The 25,598-nt window shown below is 38.1% G+C and overlaps 1 protein-coding gene across 2 annotated transcripts in view; it reads left to right on the forward strand.

Annotated features, from left to right (window-relative positions):
* The window catches only part of NECAB1 (N-terminal EF-hand calcium binding protein 1), a 198,181-nt gene that overhangs the window by 122,876 nt on the left and 49,707 nt on the right, over positions 1 to 25,598 (forward strand). The window lies entirely within an intron of this gene.

The raw sequence follows: 25,598 nt of genomic DNA on the forward strand, positions 1-25,598 counted from the left end.
CAATATATGAAATTTATTGTCAAATTGGTTTCCATACAACACCCAGTGCTCATCCCAAAAGGTGGCCTCCTCAATACCCATCACCCACCCTCCCCTCCCTCCCACCCCCCATCAACCCACAGTTTGTTCTCAGTTTTTAACAGTCTCCTATGCTTTGGCTCTCTCCCACTCTAACCTCTTTTTTTTTTTTCCTCCCCCTCCCCCATGGGTTTCTGTTAAGTTTCTCAGGATCCACATAAGAGTGAAACCATATGGTATCTGTCTTTCTCTGTATGGCTTATTTCACTTAGCATCACACTCTCCAGTTCCATCCACGTTGCTACAAAAGGCCGTATTTCATTCTTTCTTATTGCCACGTAGTATTCCATTGTGTATATAAACCACAATTTCTTTATCCATTCATCAGTTGATGGACATTTAGGCTCTTTCCATAATTTGGCTATTGTTGAGAGTGCTTCTATAAACATTGGGGTCCAAGTGCCCCTATGCATCAGTACTCCTGTATCCCTTGGGTAAATTCCTAGCAGTGCTATTGCTGGGTCATAGGGTAGGTCTATTTTTAATTTTCTGAGGAACCTCCACACTGCTTTCCAGAGCGGCTGCACCAATTTGCATTCCCACCAACAGTGCAAGAGGGTTCCCGTTTCTCCACATCCTCTCCAGCATCTATAGTCTCCTGATTTGTTCATTTTGGCCACTCTGACTGGCGTGAGGTGATATCTGAGTGTGGTTTTGATTTGTGTTTCCCTGATAAGGAGCGACGCTGAACATCTTTTCATGTGCCTGTTGGCCATCCAGATGTCTTCTTTAGAGAAGTGTCTATTCATGTTTTCTGCTCATTTCTTCACTGGGTTATTTGTTTTTCGGGTGTGGAGTTTGGTGAGCTCTTTATAGATTTTGGATACTAGCCCTTTGTCCGATATGTCATTTGCAAATATCTTTTCCCGTTCCGTTGGTTGCCTTTTAGTTTTGTTGGTTGTTTCCTTGGCTGTGCAGAAGCTTTTTATCTTCATAAGGTCCCAGTAATTCATTTTTGCTTTTAATTCCCTTGCCTTTGGGGATGTGTCGAGTAAGAGATTGCTACGGCTGAGGTCAGAGAGGTCTTTTCCTGCTTTCTCCTCTAGGGTTTTGATGGTTTCCTGTCTCACATTCAGGTCCTTTATCCATTTTGAGTTTATTTTTGTGAATGGTGTGAGAAAGTGGTCTAGTTTCAACTTTCTGCATGTTGCTGTCCAGTTCTCCCAGCACCATTTGTTAAAGAGATTGTCTTTTTTCCATTGGATGTTCTTTCCTGCTTTGTCAAAGATGAGTTGGCCATATGTTTGTGGGTCTAGTTCTGGGGTTTCTATTCTATTCCATTGGTCTATGTGTCTGTTTTGGTGCCAATACCATGCTGTCTTGATGATGACAGCTTTGTAGTAGAGGCTAAAGTCTGGGATTGTGATGCCTCCTGCTTTGGTCTTCTTCTTCAAAATTCCTTTGGCTATTCGGGGCCTTTTGTGGTTCCATATGAATTTTAGGATGGCTTGTTCTAGTTTCGAGAAGAATGCTGGTGCAATTTTGATTGAGATTGCATTGAATGTGTAGATAGCTTTGGGTAGTATTGACATTTTGACAATATTTATTCTTCCAATCCATGAGCAGGGAATGTCTTTCCATTTCTTTATATCTTCTTCAATTACCTTCATAAGCTTTCTATAGTTTTCAGCATACAGATCTATTTTTAACTTTTCAAAGAACTTCACTACTGTTTTCCACAGTTTACATTCCCAGCAACAGTGCACAAAGGTTCCTTTTCCTCCACATCCTCTCCAACACTTGTTATTTCTTGTGTTTTTGATTTTATCACTCTGACAGGTGTGAGGTGATATCTCTTTGTGGTTTTGATTTGCATTTTCCTCATGATGAATTATGTTGAGCATTTTTTCATGTGTCAGTTGGCCTTCTAGATGTCTTCTTTGGAGAAATACCTGTTCATGTCTTCTGCCCAGTTTTTAATTGGAATATTTGTGTTTTTAGGTGTTGAGTTTTAAAAAGTCTTTATATGTTTTGTCTAATAATGCTTTATCTGATATGCCATTTGCAAATATGTTCTTTTGTTCATCAGAGACATTGGCCTGTAATTCTCTTTTTTGTGGTGTCCTTATCTGGTTTTGGTATCAGGGTAATGCTGGCCTCACAGGATGAATTTGGAATATTTCCTTCCTCTTCCACTTTTTGGAACAGTTTGAGAAGAATAGGTATTAGCTCTTCTTTTAAATGTTTGGTAGAATTCACCTGGCAGCCATCTGGTCCAGGACTTTTGTTTATTGAAAGTTGATCACTGAATCAAGTGTATTGCTGGTAATCGGTCTGTTCAAATTTTCTATTTCTTCCTGACTCAATTTTGGTAGCTTATGTGTTTCTAGGAATTTATCCATGTTTGCTTGTAATTTTTCCTAACATTCCCTCACAATTGTCTGTATTTCTGTGGTGTTGGTTTTTATTTCTTCTCTTTCATTAGTGATTTGTTTGAGGTCTCTCTGTCTTTTTTTATGAGTCTGGCTAAAGTTTATCTTTAAATTTTTTTTTAATGTTTATTTATTTTTAAGAGAGACAGATAGAGCAAGAGCCGGAGAGAGGGGGAGACACAGAATCCAAAGTAGGCTCTGGGCTCAGAGTTGTCAGCACAGAGCCTGACATGGGGCTCAAACCCATAAACCATGAGACTATGACCTGAGCCAAAGTTGGATGCTTAAGTGACTGAGCCACCCAGGTGCCCCTGGACAAATTTTTTTCAATTTTGCTGATCCTTTTAAAGACCTAGCTACTGGTTATATTGATCTGCGCCATTGTTTTTTTTGTTTTTTTGTTTTTGTTTTTTTTGTTGTTTCTTTTTTTTTTTTTTTAGTTTCTATATCATTTATTTCTGCTCTGTTTTTTATTATTTCATTCCTTCTGCTTATTCAAGGGTTTGTTTGTTCTTTTTCTAGCTCCTTTAGGTGTAAGGTTGGATTATTTATTTGAAATTTTTCTTGTTCCTGAGGTAGGCCTGTATTGTCATAAACTTCCCCCTTAGAACTGCTTTTGCTGCCTCCCAAAGATTTTGGACCACTGGTTCCATGTAACTTTTTATGTCTTTTTTGATTTCTTGATTGACTCACTAATTGTTCATTTGCATGTGATTAACCTTCATGTACTTGTAGTCTTTACAGTTTTTTTCTTGTGGTTTATTTCTAATTTTATAGGCTGTGGTCATAACTGATGCATGGTATGACTTTGATATTTTTGAATTTATTGTAACTTGTTTTGGTGATCTATTCTGGACACTTTTCCATGTGTACTTGAAAAGTATGTGTATTTTGCTGTTTTAGGATGGAATGTTTTGAATACATCTGTTAAGTCTCTCCGGTCCAGTGTGTCATTCAAAGCCACTGTTTTCCTTGTTGATTTTCTGTTAGGATGCTCTGTCCATTGATGTAAGTGGGATGTTAAAGTTCATTACTATTATTGTGTTACTATTGATTAGTTGCTCTATGTTTATTAACTCTTTTATATATTTGGGTGCTTTCGTGTTGAGTGCATAAATATGTACAATTGTTATATCATTTTGTTTGATTGTCCTGTTTATTACTATTTGGTGCCCTTCTTTGTCTTTGGTAACAAGAGTTACTATCTTTGTTTTTAACGTTTATTTTATCTGATATAAATATTTCTACCATGGCTTTCTTTTCACATCCATTTACATAATAAGTGTTCCTCCATCTCCTCACTTTCAACCTGCAGGTGTCATTAGGTCTGAAACAAGTCTCTTGTAGGCAGCATATAGACGGGTCGTGTTTTTTTATCCACTTTGTTACCCAATGCCTTTTGATTAGAGCCTATAGTCCATTTACACTCAAAGTAGTTATTGATATGTATTTATTGCCATTTTTAAAATTGTTTTGTTGCTTTTTTAAGCTTTTCTCTGTTCCTTTCTTCTCTTGCTTTCTTTCATGGTTTGTTGAGATTCCTTAATGATATACTTGGATTCCTTTCTCTTTATTCTTTGCATATCTATTGCTGGTTTTTTAATTTGTGGTTACCCATTAGGTTTGTATATAACATCTTCTGCATATAAGAGTCTATATGAAGTTGATGGTTTCTTAAGTTTGAACACATTCTTTATTCTTTTCCCCTCTATGTTTTAAGTAAATGGTTTCCTTTTTTATATTCTTTGATTTTATGAATCTCTTGACTGATTTTACAGAAATACTTATTTTTACTTCTTCCATGTCTCCTACTTTTCATATTCTCAGTTATAGTCTTTCCTTTTCACTCAAAGAGTACCCTTTAATATTTCTTATAAGGCTGATTTAGTGGTCATGAACTCCTTTAGTTTTTGTTTGTCTGAGAAACACTTTATCTCTCCTTCTATTCTGAATAATAGCCTTGCTGGATAGAGTATTTTTGGTTGCAGATTATAAGCACTTTGAATGTTACCATACCATTCCCTTCTGGCCTGCAATGTTTCTGCTGAAAAATCTGCTGATAGCTTTATGGGGTTTCCCTTGTATGTAACTGTCTTCTTTTCTCTTGCTAATTTTAATTTTTTTTCTTTCTCACTACTTTCTTCCATATTAATTACTATGTTTTGGTGTTGACCTTGTAGTGATTTCGTTGGAGAATCTCTGTGCCTTCTGGATCTGAATATCTGTTTCTTCAGATTAGGGAAGTTTTCAGATATTATTTCTTCAAATAAAATTTTACCCTCTTTTATATCTTCTTCTGGGATCCCTATGATGGGAATAATATTATGCTTGATGGAGTCATTGAGTTCCCTAAGTCTATTGTCATTTAGCATAATCATTTTTTCTCTCACTTAGCTCAATTACTTTTTATTACTCTGTGTTCCAGGTCATTAATTCATTTCTCTGCTTCCCCTAGCCTTCCTCTATTCCATTAAATATACTTTTAACTTCGATTAGTATATTCTTCATTTCTGATTGATTCTTTTTTATCTCTGTGTTTAGGGTCTCACTAAGGTTCTTCACTCTTTTCTCGAGTCCAGTGAGTATCTTTATGACCATTACTTTAAATTCTCTATTAGGCATATTACTTATCTCACTTTCACTTTAGCCCTTAGCCTCTAGCTGCAATTTTGTCTTTCCTTTCATTTGGAACATATTCCTCTGTCTCTGCATTTTGCCTAACAATCTGTGTCTGTCTCTGTTAGGAAAAGTTAGCTGTGTCTGTTGCTCTTGAAAGTAGTGGGCAGGGCAGGCACTTTTAAGAAGGTGGCACTGATCCTCTTCATAGGACAGGACCAGCCACTGTGAAGACCCAGCCAGCCAGGGTGCTCTACAAGGTGTGCGTGTGTAGGTGTGGAGTACTGCAAGCTGCATGTGCTGGTCCTTTTCCCCCTGGGACATGCAGCTACTGGAGAGACCTGACCAGCTAGGCCACTCCACAAAGTGGGGTCATGAAGTGTAGTTTTAACGAGGTTTGTACATCCTCCTTGGGAGGTGGGGAGACATGGTGTTGGCAAGGTTTGTGCCTATCTTCTGGGGGAGGGGACCCACAGAGTACCGAGGTAGCTCTAGCTGGCAAGGGTGGAGTATAGGGTAAGCAAGTTAGGTAGTGAATGCCAGCACCATGCTGGGGGGCAGGGGAAGGAAATGGTGCCTGCCACCTTTTTATTCCTGTAGAAGTCCCTCAGCAAACTCTGAGGTTAGTAACTAACTCTCCCTCCTGTGTACCCCAAGCATTTTTCAAGCTGCTGGTTCTGTGTAGAAGAGCTGTTTGTTGTGCTATGTCTTTAAGGGTGGGGACTCCACTTTCTGTGGCCCTCTGGGCTCTCCAAGAGCTGAGCCTCCTGATTTTTAAAGTTCTAGGTTCTAAGTATTGCTTGTTCTAAGAATTCACAGAACTCGGCCCCACTGATTTCCAAAGCCAGATGCTGTGGGAATTCTTCTTCCCTGTGCAGGCTCCCCAGTGTGATAGTCTGTTTCTTGCCCCTCTCTGTGCCCATTGCTCCCTCCCTCAGGTGGCCAGAATAGCTCCCCACTGTATACTCCCTACCCTCTTCATCGTGGCTTCTTCTCTACATTTAGTTCAGGAGTTTGTTCTGCCAGCATTCAGATTGTTTTCCTGGTTATTTGCACTGATGTGAGTGTTATTTAGTTTCATCTGTGGGACGAGGTGAGTTTAGGGTCCTTCTACTCTGCCATATTCCCTGGAAGTCCTAGAATAATCATTTTAACATCTTACATTGTTTATCTGCATTTTCTGATTTATAGTGACCAAATTGTCACATTAAAAGTGAAAGTTATTTATCTTTTTAATTTAAAGTTTTAATATTGCTGTGTCTACAGAAAACGTGTCCTAACTTCTAAGCAACTTTAGTCTATATATGTAGGTTTGCATAAGAGTCAACAGGTTTTTAAAGTAAAGTTGGTTTTTGTTAATTTTTTTCTCATAGACCAATTATTATTCATGAACAAAAAAGTCAAAACTTATGACCTTAAGACCTTACTTAATTTTTGATAAGTTTGTGAGGCTTACATAAAGTAATTCGTAGAAAGTAATTAGCGACATCTGTTATGGCAGTACTGGAGTAATAGTTCCTTGAAAAATCCTCTTATTTATACAAAATAAAAATGATGGACACAATATACTTTTTTAATTCATAAATGTGTCAATTACCTGGAAAGAAAGTAAAGGTTCCTGATAGGCCAATATCTAAGTGAAAGACGGACCTCAAAGAAATAAGCAGTTCTGGGAAGCTGGCTTTAACCCAGTGACCTTTTACTTGACTTTTTGAGACTTAAAGAACAACACAAGAAAGAGAGAAAGCCTAGCCATGCTCCCAAGGAAGCTGTCCAAGAAGAGACCCATCTGCATGTTAAGAATCCAATAAGAGACTAACTGCATAAACTTGGAACCCAAAGAGTTTCACTCTTTACAACAAGGAAAATTACCTCTAATTATCCTCCACACTGAATAAACAAAGGGTAGCCAAGAATTATAACTACAAGTCAGCCCTCGTGAATTTTCAAGCCACATTTAAACTTCCTGTGTAGTGGGGTGTAGTGGGAGTAGCCTCAAGCTAAGAATTTAATTTAAAATTATTCCAAAATAAGGTACCCCTAGGAACTAGACAAAAATAAAATCAAAAATCCTCTTTTAATCTTCTTTTAATCTTGTCCAATAAGTTTCAAAGATTAATCTTGCAAATAATATGTAGCAATATTATAAAAATGTTTCAACTCATAGTCCAAAACTGTATACACTGAAAATATCAGGGAATAAATATATTAATATATTCATATAAGTTTGTGGTGGGGTTAAAAATGTGAGAAATTGGGCAAGAGTATACAAAAAAGACCAAGAAATTTTGAGAAAGAACCAAAACAATTGGTATGAGTGAAGTACATATAATAAATGACTGAAATTAAAACATCAGGATACCAGTTTAAAAGTAGATTAGATACAGTGGGAAAGAGAATAAGGGACCTTGAAGGTAGAATTGAAGATATCACACAGAATATGGTTCAAAGAGACAAAAATCTAGAAACTATGAGATTAAGAGACAAAGAATTGAGTGAGAAGTTAAAACATAGAATCATCATTCTAGGAGGAATGAATAAGACAGTTCAGCAAGAAAAAATCAATGTAAAACAAAAATTGTATATCTTCAAACCAATAGAAGATCTGTAGAAATCTAACTTGTGATAGTTTTGGCAAAAAAAGTATGGAAAAAGAGTAAAGATTTAAGAGGTTTTTTATATTAGAAAATGTAACTTTGGCATAGCGTAAGATTTCATGAACAAGATTTAGAACACAGTAATATATCTAGAATATGGTATAACTGATCACTTTCACTTTAATATATTCAAGAAGATCTATACTTCAAAAGATAGCACTGAGAGGGAGACAGCCAAAGCATAAGAGACTCTTAAAAAACTGAGAACATGGCACAAAAACAGACACATAGACCAATGGAATAGAATAGAAACCCCAGAACTAGACCCACAAACGTATGGCCAACTCATCTTTGACAAAGCAGGAAAGAACATCCAATGGAAAAAAGACAGCCTCTTTAACAAATGGTGCTGGGAGAACTGGACAGCAACATGCAGAAGGTTGAAACTAGACCACTTTCTCACACCATTCACAAAAATAAACTCAAAATGGATAAAGGACCTGAATGTGAGACAGGAAACCATCAAAACCTTAGAGGAGAAAGCAGGAAAAGACCTCTCTGACCTCAGCCGTAGCAATCTCTTACTCGACACATCCCCAAAGGCAAGGGAATTAAAAGCAAAAATGAATTACTGGGACCTTATGAAGATAAAAAGCTTCTGCACAGCCAAGGAAACAACCAACAAAACTAAAAGGCAACCAACGGAACGGGAAAAGATATTTGCAAATGACATATCGGACAAAGGGCTAGTATCCAAAATCTATAAAGAGCTCACCAAACTCCACACCCGAAAAACAAATAACCCAGTGAAGAAATGGGCAGAAAACATGAATAGACACTTCTCTAAAGAAGACATCCAGATGGCCAACAGGCACATGAAAAGATGTTCAGCGTCGCTCCTTATCAGGGAAATACAAATCAAAACCACACTCAGGTATCACCTCACGCCAGTCAGAGTGGCCAAAATGAACAAATCAGGAGACTATAGATGCTGGAGAGGATGTGGAGAAACGGGAACCCTCTTGCACTGTTGGTGGGAATGCAAATTGGTGCAGCCGCTCTGGAAAGCAGTGTGGAGGTTCCTCAGAAAATTAAAAATAGACCTACCCTATGACCCAGCAATAGCACTGCTAGAAATTTATCCAAGGGATACAGGAGTACTGATGCATAGGGCCACTTGTACCCCAATGTTCATAGCAGCACTCTCAACAATAGCCAAATTATGGAAAGAGCCTAAATGTCCATCAACTGATGAATGCATAAAGAAATTGTGGTTTATATACACAATGGAATACTACGTGGCAATGAGAAAAAATGAAATATGGCCTTTTGTAGCAACGTGGATGGAACTGGAGAGTGTGATGCTAAGTGAAATAAGCCATACAGAGAAAGACAGATACCATATGGTTTCACTCTTATGTGGATCCTGAGAAACTTAACAGAAACCCATGGGGGAGGGGAAGGAAAAAAAAAAAAAGAGGTTAGAATGGGAGAGAGCCAAAGCATAAGAGACTGTTAAAAAACTGAGAACAAACTGAGGGTTGATAGGGGGTGGGAGGGAGGAAAGGGTGGGTGATGGGTATTGAGGAGGGCACCTTTTGGGATGAGCACTGGGTGTTGTATGGAAACCGATTTGTCAATAAATTTCATAAAAAAAAAAAAAATGAGAACAAACTGAGGGTTGATGGGGGGTGGGAGGGAGGGGAGGGTGGGTGATGGGTATTGAGGAGGGCACCTTTTGGGATGAGCACTGGGTGCTGTAGGGAAACCAATTTGACAATAAATTTCATAGTTTAAAAAAATGTGAAAACTGAAAACCAAAACAAAAAAAAAAAAACCTGAGACTAAACTGAGGGCTGATGAGGGGTGGGAGGGAGGGGAGAGTGGGTGATGGGCATTGAGGAGGGCTCCTGTTGGGATGAGCACTGGGTGTCATATGGAAACCAATTTGACAATAAATTTCACATTAAAAAAAAAAGATAGCACTTAGAATTTGAAAAAAAACAAAAAGCAGGAGAATGTATTTGTAAAACTCAGCTATCAAAGGACTAATATCAAGAACATTTAAAGATGCTCTGTAAATCAATAAGGGAAAATAAGAACACATCATAGAAAAAATAAGGCAAAAATACAGGACCAGTAACTTTAAAAGGGAGCGGGGAAAGTCCAATATAGCCTGTGAAAAATTGTGAAGGTCCAATATAGCCTTTATTTGCTGAAAGTCTAAAATGAAATTTCAGATGATTTGTCTAAGCTAGTGGAGGACTTTAAGAGACCCATGAAAAATATTCGTCACTTGCACCCTGGAGTTTAAGGGACTTTGGGAGAGATTCACCACTTACTTGTGGTGAATTCTAAAAGCGAGAGCCGATGATTGGAATTTCCTCTGCCTTGTGGCAGATAGAAGAGCACATCTACTGGTGTAACAGCTGCATGTCCAGAGGGAGCTGGAACAAGGATTTATTCATGCTGTTTCAGCTGTAGGTTCCTCAGGAGGGAAGAGAAAATAAAATATTAGTACTTCGGTTATTTAAGAAGTTTATTATATTGCATTCAAGTGCTGATATCTCTTTTATTTATTCTGCTTGGCATCTGCTATGATTCCAGAATCTGAGATGTCATACCCTGGTTCAGTGCTGCAAAATTTTCGGCTGTTGCCTCTTTTCAGTTTTCTTTGCCCACCTATTAGAACTGTGTAGAAAGTTAGATCCTTTCCCTTTCTCTGTCTCTTTTATTGCATATTGTCCACCTTTGTGCTTCAATTTGGTAATTACTTCAGATTTATATTCTAATTCCCTAATTCTCTCCTTATCTGTATCTAATCTCATATTTAACCTAGCCATTGAGTATTTAATTCCTTTTTTCAAAGTTCTTTCTTGCTTCCTTTGAAATCTGACTGCCTTTCTGTTATAATCTCTCTTTCCTTTCTCATGTTTCAACTACTTTTTTTTTTAATTTCTTCGATCATTGAAGCATGTTTCCGGTCTTTTTTAGGATTCTTTTTTTCTTTGTGCAATATGGATACATGGTTAGACTGAAATTTTTTCAGCTGTGAATTCATACTTGTATGATTAAATCTTTGGGTATTCTGAGAAATCTGGTTTGATAATGTATTTCCTACACAGAGAATATATTTTTTTATGATAGGTGGCCCAGGATATTACTAATACAGAAGTACTTTAAATTAATCTCTCAGTTTATGGATCTCCTGGATCCTGCAGGTAGAGATATTGAACTTCAGACTCTAATGTGGACTAGCTTTGGTTATAAGTTTTCAAGAATTTTTTGTATTCGTAGCTAAGCCTGAGACAAAATGTCGTCTTCCTTTGTTTCTGGGCAATAATGATCACTTCTGTGTTCCAGTTCCAACCCTCCACCTTGACTCATCTCCTCCCCAAAATTATTACAGTCTGAAACTTGAAGCTTCTGGCTACAGAAATGCTTACAGTACAGCAAGGATTTCAGTACTAGATTATAGTCTGTGGGTGTTTCCTGTTCATAGTATGTGTATCTGTTTCCCGTTCATTTGGGGCACTGTTGGGTTTTTTCTTACTTTCTTAGAAGCTTGGCTATACTTTTGAAATATTTGTCATACTTTTAATAATTTTGTAAAAGAAGTATTTTTTAGGAAATTTAACAAGTTCTGTTGACAAAAGCAGAGCTTCCAGTAAATTTTTTAATGTACTACCTTCCAATTTACCAGTTTGAAAATAAGATATTCAGAATTGATTGTAAGTAATCTGTATAATCATCTAGAAGACTTTTTTTTAGAAAAGAGGATCTAGGTAGGTTTTTATAATCCATTGTTCTGTTATGTGTGTTTCCTGTATAGTTCCCCATATATTTTTAATCATCTAGGAATCAGGGGTCTTTATTATTTGAAATCCACCTAGGGTGTGCGTATATATCAGCAAGTTGCATTATTTTAGTGACCTTATACCCTAGAGACACTTCTACCATGAATGCCTAACTTATTCCTCTGGATGCTTAGGAAGATTTCAACTAAGTCTGTCTAGATATTTCTAAAGCAAGCCAGGAGACTTTGCCACAAACCCAGTTTTAAGAAAGGCAAGTCGTGGCTGTGATTTCAGCCTGTAGCCAGTTCCTTCTTGCATTGACCGTTTTCTTGACTCTGTAACAGAAATGTTCAGTGTTGTCTCTCAGTATAATATCTTTAAAATGTGAAAGACATAATAGGATGAAACTAAGGTACAAAGAGATCATCTGTATTCTTGTTGTTAGTCATTACCATATTGAAATGTGGCAAAACCCTGTATTTCATCAATCTCTAAGAGGTGTATCTTTTCATTTTTTAATATCTATGCAGTTGGGATACAGGCTTGCACTTGATGGTATAACACTGAATTACAGATATTTTTATTTCATAGTGGTGTACAAAATACAAAAAAAAAGATGCATGTTATAATTAATGACACTTCATATTTAATGAAATACAACATTTGTAATTATTTCAGTCCCACTGGTGAAAATACTTGCCTATTTATTATTCTGAAGAAGTGATCTATTACCAGTGATATTTCTTCCTTTACAAAAAGTTACTGGAATGTTTTGGTATTCTGTTCATAAGTGAGCCACAAATGCAAATGAAATCCAAAAATGTGTCAGTACTCCTATATATTAAGCATCTACTATTTCCCATATATTCTGTTTGTAAATGCTCCTAATATTTTAAAACTCTTTTTTTCTCTGTCATAGAGTTTGTTTAGACCAAAGATAAAGATATTATGTCTTTGAAAGCTGAAAGATCACAAATGACGTTTGAAGATGTATTTGTCTCTGAAAAATTCAGTAACTTAGACATACTAACTCCACATATTTTAAGATTGTGGTTAAAATAGAACTATCCATCTGACACATAACACTGTTTAGAAGGAGTCAGATTACAAGTGCATGTTACCCTTGAGGTATTACATGTGCTTAAAAATGATATTCAAAGAAAAGCGTGTGAGTTATAAGGTAGAAAGCAGCATATTTATGGGGAAGAAATTTTAATGATCTTTTATTAACAACATCAACAAACATAAATTTAGCCCAAATCATGTGTAAATATAGCTCTGTGCTCTTCATACTGAAAAATTTAACATTTGGTTCTATGTTACACTCCAGAAAAATACAGGCTAGCAGTTGAGCAGATAGTATATGAGAGGTGATAAAAATTACTAATTTGGAAGTGTTTACAGATTTTCTTGTCCTGGTGCCTGCCAAAGACTTCTGTATTTTATAGACCTTATCTTTCTACTCCCACAGTCTCTCAAAAATATGAGGCTAGTGTATCTCTACCAGGCTGGTTCCTACACATATCTTACCTTTTATAAAAATAAAATGAAAAGGAGGAAAGTCACAAAAATCACATGTAGAACCTAATGATTATAGGCAAACACTCTTTAAACCCCCACCCAGATCAAAACCCAAACCTACCAGCCCCCCCAGATCTTCCATGTGCCTTGTCCCAATTGTCTTCTCTCCACCTGGATATAACGACCAAACAGATTTCTTCTAGTAATCATTCCTTTGCATGGTATTACGGTTTCATCACACTGATATTCGTCTCTAAAATCTTTGCTTTAGTTGTGCCCATTTTAATGTGTGTTAACATCTCTTTGAATGTACAGATAACCCTGCAATTCTTCAGAGTGGTGCTCATAGTCTAGATTTTGCTGATTGCCTTCTCATGGTGCAGTTCACTTTCTTCTGACATAAAAATGTTGCTTTTGGAAAGTCTCACGGTGATCCAGTTTTGGGTGGTTTTTTCTTTAATATTGTTTAATGTTTATTTTTGACAGAGAGCGAGAGAGAGAGAGAACAAGCGGGGGAGAAGAAGACAGAGAGGGAGACCCAGAATCCCAAGCAGGCTTCAGGCTCCAAGCTGTCAACACACAGCCTGATGTGGGGCTTGAACCCACGAACTGTGAGATCGTGACCCAAGCCAAAGTCAGTCACTTAACCAACTGAGCCACCCAGGCGCCCCTGGGTTTGTTTGTTTTTTTTTTTTAACCCCACAAGTCATTTGCTCTTTATGTCTAAGTGCGCAAAGAATTTGTTTCTTTGGCTTTTAAAGCCCAATAATTTTATAGAAATGTGCCTTGATGTTTGTTCTGAGCTGATATTGTTAGGTATATGGTGTGCTTTGGTCAATCTAAAATTCTCAATAGGCAGGAATTAATAAGCAAAAGCATTTATTTGGGAACAAAGAATTGCCATTTGGGGTACACAGATTTGGGTAGCAATCCAAATAGTGTCCCCCTAGGGAGCAAGATTCAGGGATTTTTAATGACAAAATGATAATGCCCTTATAAGTTGTTTACAAAGAATTTTGATTGATGTTGGGTACAGAACACTAATCTTACCTAAACATAATTAGTTGCTAAGGCTATCACTAAGCAAGAGTCTCATACAGTGGCAAGTTATAGGTGTTCTTGCAGAATCCTTGATTATCCGTGGTTTGGCCCAGTTCAAAAGGTCATGGTTCCACCTATGAGATGGTATGCATAAGGTTCACCTCCTTAATGATCTTCCGACTCCATTTTACAACCCTTGACATCCATGACTTCATTTTATTTCACCTTTCACACTTTGAATATCTACTTCCAAGTCTTCATATTTCAGAAAAGCATTCTTAGGGTGCCTGGGTGGCTCAATCAGTTAAGCATCCGACTCTTGATATCATCTTAGGTCATAATCTCGCAGTCATGATATCAAGCCCTGAGTCAGACTCTGTTCTGACAGAGTGGAACCTGCTTGGGATTCTTTCTCTCCCTATCTCTCTGCCCCTCCCCAACTCATGCTTGCTCTCTCTCAAAAAAAAGTAAATTAATTAAAGCATTTTTGAATAATAGAGTCTAGTGTTGGCACTGTTCCTGTAATGGTTTCGGTACTTCTTTAAGAACTCTAGGGGCACCTGGGTGGCTCAGTTGGTTGAGTGTCCAACTTCAGCTCAGGTCACGGTTCGTGAGTTTGAGCCCTACATTGGGCTCTGTGCTGATAGCTCAGAGCCTGGAAGCTGCTTCGGATTCTGTGTCTGTCTCTCTCTGCCCCTCCCCCGCTCATTCTCTCTCTCTCTCTCTCTCTCTCTCTCTCTCTCAAAAGTAAATAACCATTAAAGAAATTAAAAAAAAAAAGAACTCTATTATAGTCTGTTGAATATTCTTTGTCTTCAATATTTGTCATTTTTTCTCCAGTCTTTTTGCTTTTCCTTATTTCCTTTTGATTTTTAAAGGACTGCCTCCTTTTTATTTTTATTTATTAAGGTATTATCTGTTATGTTTATGTGTTCTTGTGTTCCTTCTAATTTAGACTTAATTTCTGAAATAATTTTCTTCTATGTCTAATTCTTTTCTGAATTTTGTCACCTTGTTTCTGAGATAATCTGATTCTTGTTGTTCTTTCATTTTTTCAGTTTCTTTTCTCCATTCTTTTCTCATTTTAAAATACTTAGTTATACTTTTCATCTGTTTTGTGAACTTTGTCTTTCTGGTGTGCTTTCATTGTCTGCAGTAATGGTGTTCTGCTCTTTAATTTCCATTTTCTTATAATACATTATATAAAATTGAACCTTAATACTTTTCTGTAGCCCACTTTAAAAAAATACTAATTTTCCTGAATTTTTAAAAGATGCCTATGTACATAATACTTTTTCTGGCTTCACAGAGCTCCCTTGTCAGAGGCTGTCTTGTAGTATTGAAAAAATTTAGTGACTTTCCCTCTGAGAGTTCCTGGCTCTGTTACTCTCCCCTCCTTTTAAGTGAATCTTCTTTTCTTTAAAATCTCTGTGACCCTATCCTGCTCAGCTTTGATTTGACTCCCCACCGTTTCCCTTCAATGTGGGGCCCTCCTAGCTTACAGTATTAGCTATTTGATTTTAAGAGTCCACGGGTCCTCCATGGTTCCAGCCCTATAGGCTTTACCAGGATATTTATGTTCACCCACTTTTGGATAAAACTCTTTCCAGGTTTAGCTGATGTTCTCAAGTTAGCTAATTATGCTTTCTAGTGAATATTTGTTAGCTGTCTTGGAGTCCTTTTGTCCTCAGGTCTGTCACACAGCCCATTACTTCCCTTTGTTTCTTCCTGTATACCCAGTGGTACCATGCCGTGCAGATTTTGTGCCTGTCAGTGATTTTATTCCTACCCACTTGTAATTTGAGTTTCATGATAATACCTTCAAATCTCGTTTTGTTGTATTTGTTGTTGGTGGGGGTTTTGTTGTTGTTCTTATCTGTTTGCTCTGCCTTTATGAGTGGATTCCAGGAGTTTCAAAAGCTATGCCACCAATGTGGCCATCTTCCCCAAATCCTCCTGTTATGATTTTTCTAGTTTCTACATTTCTGTGATGCAGAATAAGGGAATTGGCCCAGGTGACTAGAACCCGACTTATAGTGGCTTCACCCATATACATACAAAGATCTGGGGGAGAGAAAGGGAAAAGGAAATAAAATCAGGTTAGAGACTGAAAAGGCATTTTGAAGAGGGTCTGGAAAATGAAATGATCTGGAAGAGGATATGGCTTAAAGAATTCAGAGGTTATAAATAGGAATGCAAGAAGTCGGGTCCCCTGTGCTATCCTTGATGAGAAATAAATCAAGGATAGAAACACTTTTTAATTTCTTTTGCAGGTGAACTTCACATTTTGTTTTGTTTTGTTTGTTGGTTGGCTTTTGTGTTTTTTTTCTTCTAAGATTTTATTTAAATTCAAAGTAGTTAACATGTAATATTGGCTTCAGGAGTAGTTTGAGTGTTTGTTTTCTGTTGTTAAGAGTCTCTGATGGTTTGCTTGCCTCTGTTTTTTCCTCCTTCCCTTATCTTCATCTGTTTTGTTTCTTAAATTCCAAGTGAGTAAAATCAAATAGTAATTGTCTTTCTCTGACTGACCTATTTTGCTTAGCATAATACACTCTAGCTCCATCCACATTGTTGCAAATGGCAAGATTTCATTCTTTTTGATGGCTGAGTAATGTATACCACACCTTTATCCATTAATCAGTTGATGGATATTTTGGGCTCTTTCCATGATTTGGCTATTGTTGATAATGCTGCTATAAATACTGGGGTGCATGTGTCCCTTGGTATTTGTATATCCTTTGAATAAATAGGTAGTACTGCAATTTCTGGGTCATAGGGTAGTTATATTTTTAATTTTTTTTAATAGTTTATTGTAAAGTTAGCTAACATACAGTGTATACAGTGTAGTCTTGGCTTTGGCAGTGATTCCTATGGTTCACCACTTACATACAACACCCAGTGCTCATCCCAACAAATGTCCTCCTCAATGGCCATCTCCCATTTTCCCTGAACCCCCAGTCCCAACAACCCTCAGTTCTTTGTATTTAAGAGTCTCTTATGGTTTGCCTCGCTCTCTATTTGCAACTTATTTTTCCTTCCCATCCCCTATGTCTTATGTTAAGTTTCTCAAATTCCAGATATGAGTAAAAACATATAATACCTGTCTTTTTCTGACTTATTTCACTTGGCATAATACACTCCAGTTCCATCCACATTGTTGCAAATGGCAAGATTTGATTCTTTTTCATCACCGAGTAGTATTCCATTGTATGTATATACCACTTCTTTATCCATTCATCATCTGAGTGACATTTGGGCTCTTTCCATAATTTGGTTATTGTTGGTAGTGCTACTATTAACATTGTGATATATGTGCCCCTACAAATCAGCACTCCTGTAGCCTTGGGATAAATTCCTAGTAGTGCTATGGCTAGGTCGTAGGATAATTCTATTTTTAATTTTTCGAGGAACCTCCACACTGTTTTCCAGAGTGGCTGCACCAGTTTGCATTCCCGCCAACAGTGCAAGAGGGTTCCCATTTCTCCACATCCTCGGCAACATCTGTTGTTTCCTGAGTTGTTAATTTTAGCCATCTAACTGATGTGAGGTGGTATCTCATTGTGGTTTTGCTTTGTATTTCCCTGATGATGAGGGATGCTGAGCATCTTTTCATGTGTCTGTTAGCCATCTGGATGTCTTCTTTGGAAAAGTGTCTATTCATGTCTTCTACCCATTTCTTCACTGGTTTGTTTTTTAGGTGTTGAGTTCGATAAATTCTTTATAGATTTTGGATACTAACCCTTTATCTGATGTGTCATTTGCAAATATCTTCTCCCATTCCATCAATTACCTTTTAGTTTTGTTAACTGTTTCCTTTGCTGTGCAGAAGCCATTTATTTTGATGAGGTCCCAGTAGTTCACTTTTGCTTTTGTTTTCCCTGCCTACAGTGATGCATCTAGTAAGAAGTTGCTCCAACCCATGTCAAAGATGTTGCTGCCTGTTTTCTTCTCTAGGATTTTGATGGTTTCCTGTCTCATATTTAGGTCTTTCACCATTTGGAATTTGTTTTTGTGTATGATTTAAGAAGTGGTCCAGTTTCATTCTGCATATCACTGTCTAGTTTCTCTAACACCATTTGTTGAAGAGACTGTCTTTTTTCCATTCTTTCCTGCTTTGCCAAAGATTAATTGACCTTATAGTTGTGGGTCCATTTCTGGGTTCTCTGTTCTGTTCTATTGATCTATGTGTCTATTTTTGTGTCAGTACCATACTGTCTTGATCACTACAACTTTGTAATACAGCTTGAAGTCTGGAATTGTGATGCCTCCAGCTTTGGTTTTCTTTTTCAGCATTACTTTGAGTATTTAGGGTCTTTTCTGGTTCCATACAAATTTTAGAATTGTTTGTTCTAGCTTTGTGAAAAATGCTGGTGTTATTTTGATAGGCCTTGCATTGAGTGTGTAGATTGCTTTGGGTAGTATAGACATTTTACTTTGTGTCTTCTTCAATTTCTTTCATAAGTGTTCTATAGTTTTCAGAGTACAGATCTTTTCCCTCTTTGGTTAGGTTTATTCCTAGGTATTTTATGGTTTTTAATGCAATTGTAAATGCAGTCAATTCATTGATTTCTCTTTCTGCTGCTTCATTGTTGGTATATAGAATGCAACAGGGGCACCTGGGTGGCGCAGTCGGTTAAGCGTCTGACTTCAGCCAGGTCACGATCTCGCGGTCCGTGAGTTCGAGCCCCGCATCAGGCTCTGGGCTGATGGCTCAGAGCCTGGAGCCTGTTTCTGATTCTGTGTCTCCCTCTCTCTCTGCCCCTCCCCCGTTCATGCTCTGTCTCTCTCTGTCCCAAAAAATAAATAAACGTTAAAAAAAAATTTAAAAAAAAAAAGAAATGCAACAGATTTCCAAATGGTGATTTTATATCCTGTGACTGCCGATTTCATGTATCAGTTCTAGTAATTTTTAGTGGAGTCTCTCAGATTTTCTACATAGAGTATTATGTCATTTGCAAAGAGTGAAAGTTTGACCTCCTCGTTGCTGATTTGGATGCCTTTTATTTCTTTTTGTTGATGATTCCTGAGAGTAGGACTATGTTAAACAACAGTGGTGAGAGTGGACATCCCTGTTGTGTTCCCGATCTCAGGAGGAGAGCACTCAGTTTTTCCCATTGAGGATGATATTAGCTGTGGGTCTTTAATATATGGCCTTTATGCTATAGAGGTATGTTCCTTCTGTCCCTACTTTGAGGGTTTTTATCAAGAAAGGATGTTGTAATTTGTCAAATGCTTAATCTTCATCTATTGAGAGGATCATAGGGTTCTTATCCTTTATTTTATTAATGTGGTATATATCACATTGATTGATTTGCAGATATTGAACCAGCCTTGCATCCCAGAAATAAATCCCACTTGATGATGGTGAATAATTCTTTTAATGTACTTTTGGATTCGATTTGCTAGTATCTTGTTGAGAATTTTTGCATCCACTGAAATCCACATTTTTAACTGACCCTTCTCAAAGCTTGAATCCCATGAGTCACAGCTTCAATATGGTAAGAAATATGTGTGTAAAAGTTACACATTTCTGAATAAGAAAGATAACAGATGTGCAGTACAAAATATATGTAGAAGGAACTCCAAAAATTAATATTTGTGAAGAGTCTGCTACACACTGAACACCAACATATAATTATCCCAGCAAAATTCTGAAGTGAACTGTTATCACAGCATTCAAGTTCAGGCCTTGTGAATTTTGAGCCAATTACCTATGCATTACACTTTGTAATATCCGTACTCCAATGGATTGATAGCAACGATGAACATTTATCAGAAACTATAAGCTAGACATGTGCTAGCATGTGCTTGACATGTGCTTAACATGTGCTTTACAGGCTCTATTTCGTTCAATCGTCACTAGTTTATGAGATTGACTGTTCTTACCTGTAGTTAGGGAAACAGGGACTTAGGCTGAATACTTCCCCAAGCTCACACTCCTGTTGAGTAGCATAACACTGATTAGAACTTATGTGTAACTGTCTTCAAACCCAGATTCGTAATCACCACACTGTGTTATTAGATGTGATGAATGCGACCCAAGACTTCATCTGTTAGCTCTTAACCCTCATTTTGGGCCGACTCTCCCACCTTCAAATGCAGGTTTTGGGTTTTCTTTTTTTTTTTTTTTTTGGTTTTGCCAAAATTCCACTTGTTTGAAGAAGATCACTTCTCAGCAGAATGGGATTCTTCTTTGAGCATAGACATTCAAGGGGCCATATGTTCTTGTTAGAGTCTTCTGTTGTAAAACACAACAATAGAAGGAGCCAGAGGAAAGAAGCCTACATGAAATCAATCTTTGATAATTTCAACATGAGCCCTCTACAGTGGAGTTTGCCATTGTAAGGATGTTAAATTATACAACTCATCTCTAAAGTATTTTCTGCTTTCAAACTATAGAATAGCTAGTTAAGATGGGGCTTCAAAATTGTTGAAATTTATTGGTTATTTAGTAACATTTTATTCCATGATTAGAGCGTTGCTTTTTTCTTTCACTAACCTGCAAATCTATAATTCCTTGAACCCTTGGGAATCTGCATGTGAAAATATTGTAATCTCTCATTTTGCTCTCTAAAATTTCTAAAGACCTATCTGGAATTAACCTCAGTCAACTTTTAAGACTGTGAATTAAGGACCAGTTACTTATTTATTTATTTTTTATTTTTTAAGGGTTAAATTTGATATAGTAGTCTCCCAGTTTAAAAGAAAAGTCATTGAGGAGGGCACCTTTTGGGATGAGCACTGGGTGTTGTATGGAAACCAATTTGACAATAAATTTCATATATTAAAAACAATAATAATAAAAAAAATAAAAGTCATTTAAAATGACAGTCTAAGAATATCTAAAGAAATAGGACATAGATAAAGCAATGTAAACCAGCTACTATTTTTTAAATTTTTTTCAACGTTTATTTATTTTTGAGAGATAGAGGCAGAGCACAAGTTGGGGAGGGGCAGAGAGGGAGAGGGAGACGCAGAATCTGAAACAGTTTCCAGGCTCTGAGCTGTCAGCACAGAGCCCGACGACATGGGGCTTGAACTCTGGAATGGTGAGATCATGACCTAGGCCAAAGTCGGACGCCCAACCAACTGAGCCAGCCAGGCGCCCCCAGTTACTGTTTTTAAAGGGCAACAGTTTGTGGGGGAGTAGAAAAAGAAAAAGATACCCTTATCCTTGTAGAAGTGAAGTTTTTCCTGTTACAGAAGCAGGCACAGACGTCTCACACAAGAACAGGGATAGCTGCAGGGCTTAGATCAAAAGGAAGTCAGAAGCCCTCCCCCCCCCCCCCCCCCCCCCCCCGCCAAGTCCAATTGCATCTGATCTCATAAAGAAGACACTGAGGCTGGATGTCACCGACCTGATTAATTTTCAAGTAGGGCAAATACAAACAGGGAAGACTGATGCTCTGATTTTCCTAATTAGCTCAGATGATTCATGGTGGGTTAATAGCCGGGATCTCTGCTCTTCCATCACCCTGATGGGCAGGGGCTTGCTTTCTGAGAAATGATCTGACAATTAAGATGCACAGGCAGTGCCCTAAGAAACCTGATATTTAAAGGACTGTGCTTCTAATGCTAGGGTTTTTACTTGAATAAATCCTCACCCTGTCCCAGCTCCATATAAAAGAAATAGGCGGATTGTTCACAGTGTGGCTTTCCAAAGGCACAAACGGAAATATTAATGCTAGTTTGTTAACAATTTCCGCTTCAAGATTAAATGACAGTTGTCAAAGACATGAATAAACAGTATTGGGATCTGAGAAACATATAATTAACCTTCATTTGCCTATAACCTTTCCAATAGATATAAAGGACTAAACTGTTTTTGAAAAAAGTGGCAGAATCTGGATATCAGGTACCATCTGTACGTGTTTTTGCTGCTTTCGTAGACGAGTGGATGTTCTTTCTGCCAGTTTCTTGCCTTCTGGATTTTGCTCAAAGGAATGTGTGTCTTAAGCCAACATACTAGTCTTCGGGGAGTTCAGCCTGCAAAGACCCCTTTTTGTACCTGCACAACCAACACGTTTGTTGAGAATAAAGAGGACCAGGCTTTGACATTTTCCAGCTTGTTATCTATTTAATTTTCCATCTGCTTCTTTTGCCACCACCTTCCAAAGGAACATCTGCTGCACGTCCCAGAGAAGGAAAGGGGGATTGAATCCATGCCACCTGGGTCTGCAGTCCTAAACCTTGGGATTCAGATGAAGGGAAGGAAAGAAGACTAACACATGGTCCAGAAAATGAAATGAGGACAGTCTGTTAAGAACAAAGCTTTATTTCCATTTATTGCAGAGCCCACACGACCAGACAGGCTGGACGGCAGTGTCTGCCCCTGGCAAGGGTGAGAGGCAGGGGGAAGCAGCTGGTGCCTGGGGGAAGGCAAAAATAGTTTCCGATGCCCAGATACGTCCTCTGGTGCCTGAATCTACAGGTACCGTCCTGTTGTGCACATACCCTTTAAACATTTAAGCACCATGCTATGAGCTGGGTTTTGTTCTGGGCATTCTGGAGGCAGAGATGATTATAAGGTATATTTCCTACCTTTATGGGTTCTTTTAATGTTTATTTATTTATTTTAAGAGGGAGAGAGAGAGAGAGAGAGAGAGAGAGAGAGAGCGCGCACATGCACAAGTGGGAGAGAGGCAGAGAGAGGGAGAGAGAATCCAGGCAGGCTCCGTGCTGTCCCTGCAGAGGCGGACATGGGGCTCAGTCCCACGAACCATGAGATCATGACCGGAGCCAAAATCAAAAGTCAGAAGCTCAACTGATTGAGCCCCCCAAGCACCTCTTATTCCCCACCTTTAAAGAGCTCGCCTGGGATGTGGGAGATGGGCAAGTAGAACAGCATTATAATATACAGTGATAAATTGCGTATTAACCAGCTCCTCTGGCTCGGAACACAGAGAAGGGAAAGGAAGTGTGCCTAATCCCACGAAGCAAAGTGGTAGATCAGGGAAAGGAAAGGCTCTACCAAGGCGGTGCCATGAGTAGAGTCTGGAAGGATAAATAGGAATATTAGAAAACAAGCTGTTTTAGGGGCGCCTGGGTAGCTCAGTCAGTTGAGCGTCAGACTTCAGCTCAGGTTATGATCTCACAGTTCGTGAGTTTGAGCCCTGTGTTGGGCTCTGTGCTGACAGCTCAGGGCCTGGAGCCTGCTTCCTATTCTGTGTCTCCCTCTCTCTCTGCTCCTCCCCTGCTCACATTCTGTCTCTCTCTCAAAAATAAAGATAAAGAAAGAAAAGAAAAGAGAAAAGAAAAGAAAGAAAGAGGCTCTTTTCTCATGATCCAGGGGTGGTAGCAACATAACAGCCAATCTTTGTATTGACTCAAAGAACTGAGTCCCCCAAAACCTTAACCCCATCTCCCACCCCTCTCAATGTCAAGGCATCAGCCATTCACAGTGTACTAGCTGGTTGTGCCACCTCTTAATGTTGTCTGAAGAGTCACTAGTGACAATAGCAAACTCTCATCAGAGGGAGACAGATGTCTCAGTATCAAAATCACTTCTTACTTTGCTGCCGTGGAATAGCCAGTTGTCAGATTTTAACTGTCCTTAAGTATTGCTCTCAAACGTTACCCAAATCGTAATATGTTAAGACCACAATAGCTAATACAATCAATTTTTAGACTTAGAGGAGTTTCTCTACAATCAAATATTGAGTGAGTTATCTGTTGTGGGCACCATAAGGCCCACAGAGGTATAAGGTGTGACCTTTGAGTCTAAGAAGCTAAAATCTGATTGCAATGATATGCGATTAGTCCTATCATTCTGATGTGACACATACTTAGCATTTAACTGAGGAAAGAGCCAGGCTGATGGGACAATGCGTTGCTCAGTAAATGTATGCTTCACCTTACAGGCTGTCTCCGAATAGGTATAAAACTTCATAGTTTGGCTTTGGATTAGTCGTGGTGTATACTGAGATGCAAATGTAATTGGCATAATCTCTGACTACACCATTACGCTGTCTTGGCATTTTAATAAATTGTTTTTATTTTTAAAAAATGTTTTAAATAAATTCTATTTTAAAAATATGCTTTCTCAAAAGGGAAATGACTAGGGGTAAAGAATCAAGCACATGCCTTTTTTTCTATCACATTTTCTTCTCAAAAGAAAGTTTTCTCAGTTTAAAAAAAAAACACATCGAGAAATAATTTTTTGAAGTTTTTATTGCTGCTAAGTAGCAATCTGTTTGATAAAACTAAATATGTGGTGTGTTTTGACCTTGAATTAACTCACAAAAACTCTTAGGTTATTATAAGCATGTAATGTTTTGGTTTATGGTTAGTTTCTTAGGTGGAGTTTAAAGGCATGAAAATTTTTACATTTCAAATCGGATCATTAGATAGGGTAGATAAGGGAATTTTCTGTGTTCACCTACAAGAATGCACTTAAGAAGAAACCGATAGGGGCACCTGGGTGGCGCAGTCGGTTAAGCGTCCGACTTCAGCCAGGTCACGATCTCGAGGTCCGTGAGTTCGAGCCCCGCATCAGGCTCTGGGCTGATGGCTCGGAGCCTGGAGCCTGTTTCCGATTCTGTGTTTCCCTCTCTCTCTGCCCCTCCCCCGTTCATGCTCTGTCTCTCTCTGTCCCAAAAATAAATTAAAAAATTAAAAAAATTAAAAATAAAAGAAACTGATAATTGAGGCGTTTTATGATTTCAAAATAGGAATGAAATGAAGGTTTCTAGGGCAGTAGGTGGTTCTGCTATCAGAAGAAAATTTCCAAAGTAATTTCCATCAGGAAGCCACAATCCAGTATTTCCTAATTCCGAGTTGGTGGAAACATAGACCATTTTGAGATGGAATATATGCCTGAGTTATAGCCTGATTTGTAAATGAGAAAACTGAGACCCAGAGAGATTAAATAACTACATCTTGGTTTTTCTGAGTTTCCAACCATGACATGAGATGTCCCAGCACCTCGTAACTTCCGGCATTATCTTGTCATGGTCACTCCTTTCAGTTTTGTATTTTCAACTGTGAAAAGTCATCTCGGGACAGATCTAGATAAATCTGTTTCTTAGCTGAACTTGTATGTATCATTCCCACCCAATAATCTAGAAAATGAGGTTTCACTGGCTGGTCTCATGCCATGAAAGAGTGGCTTGGGCAGCTGGATTCCATGCCAACCTGATTTTCATTTCTTTCCTGGTTCTCCCTGAGACTGTAGAAGAGAACAGCAGGTAGCACCATGTACAGCCCACCTGTCTCCCAAAACTAAACTTGGCAAGTACGGCTATTCTGTAAGCAATGATCACCGGGTAGACTTGGGGCTGTTTGAAGGAACAGTGCTTTTGTGGCATTTGGATACAATTGAGCTTCAGGTAGGTTCATGAGGGAGGGACATAAGCAGATTTAGCAAACTGTTTAAATATTCCATGCCTAACATTTTCTGAGTTTGGGGATAACTACACATAATTTCCTTTGGCTTCAGTATAATACAGATCAGGCATAATAAATACATCAAGAGGGAACTAAGCCAGTTGCTGAAACGTGACTTCATTTAGTTGATAATGGAGAAAATACATGATGGTGTGGTTGTTACTTAAATGAAGCACAGAACAAGCTGAGTT

This window comes from Prionailurus bengalensis, chromosome F2 (genome assembly GCF_016509475.1).
Source record: "Prionailurus bengalensis isolate Pbe53 chromosome F2, Fcat_Pben_1.1_paternal_pri, whole genome shotgun sequence".
In the NCBI taxonomy this organism is placed as follows: domain Eukaryota; kingdom Metazoa; phylum Chordata; class Mammalia; order Carnivora; family Felidae; genus Prionailurus; species Prionailurus bengalensis.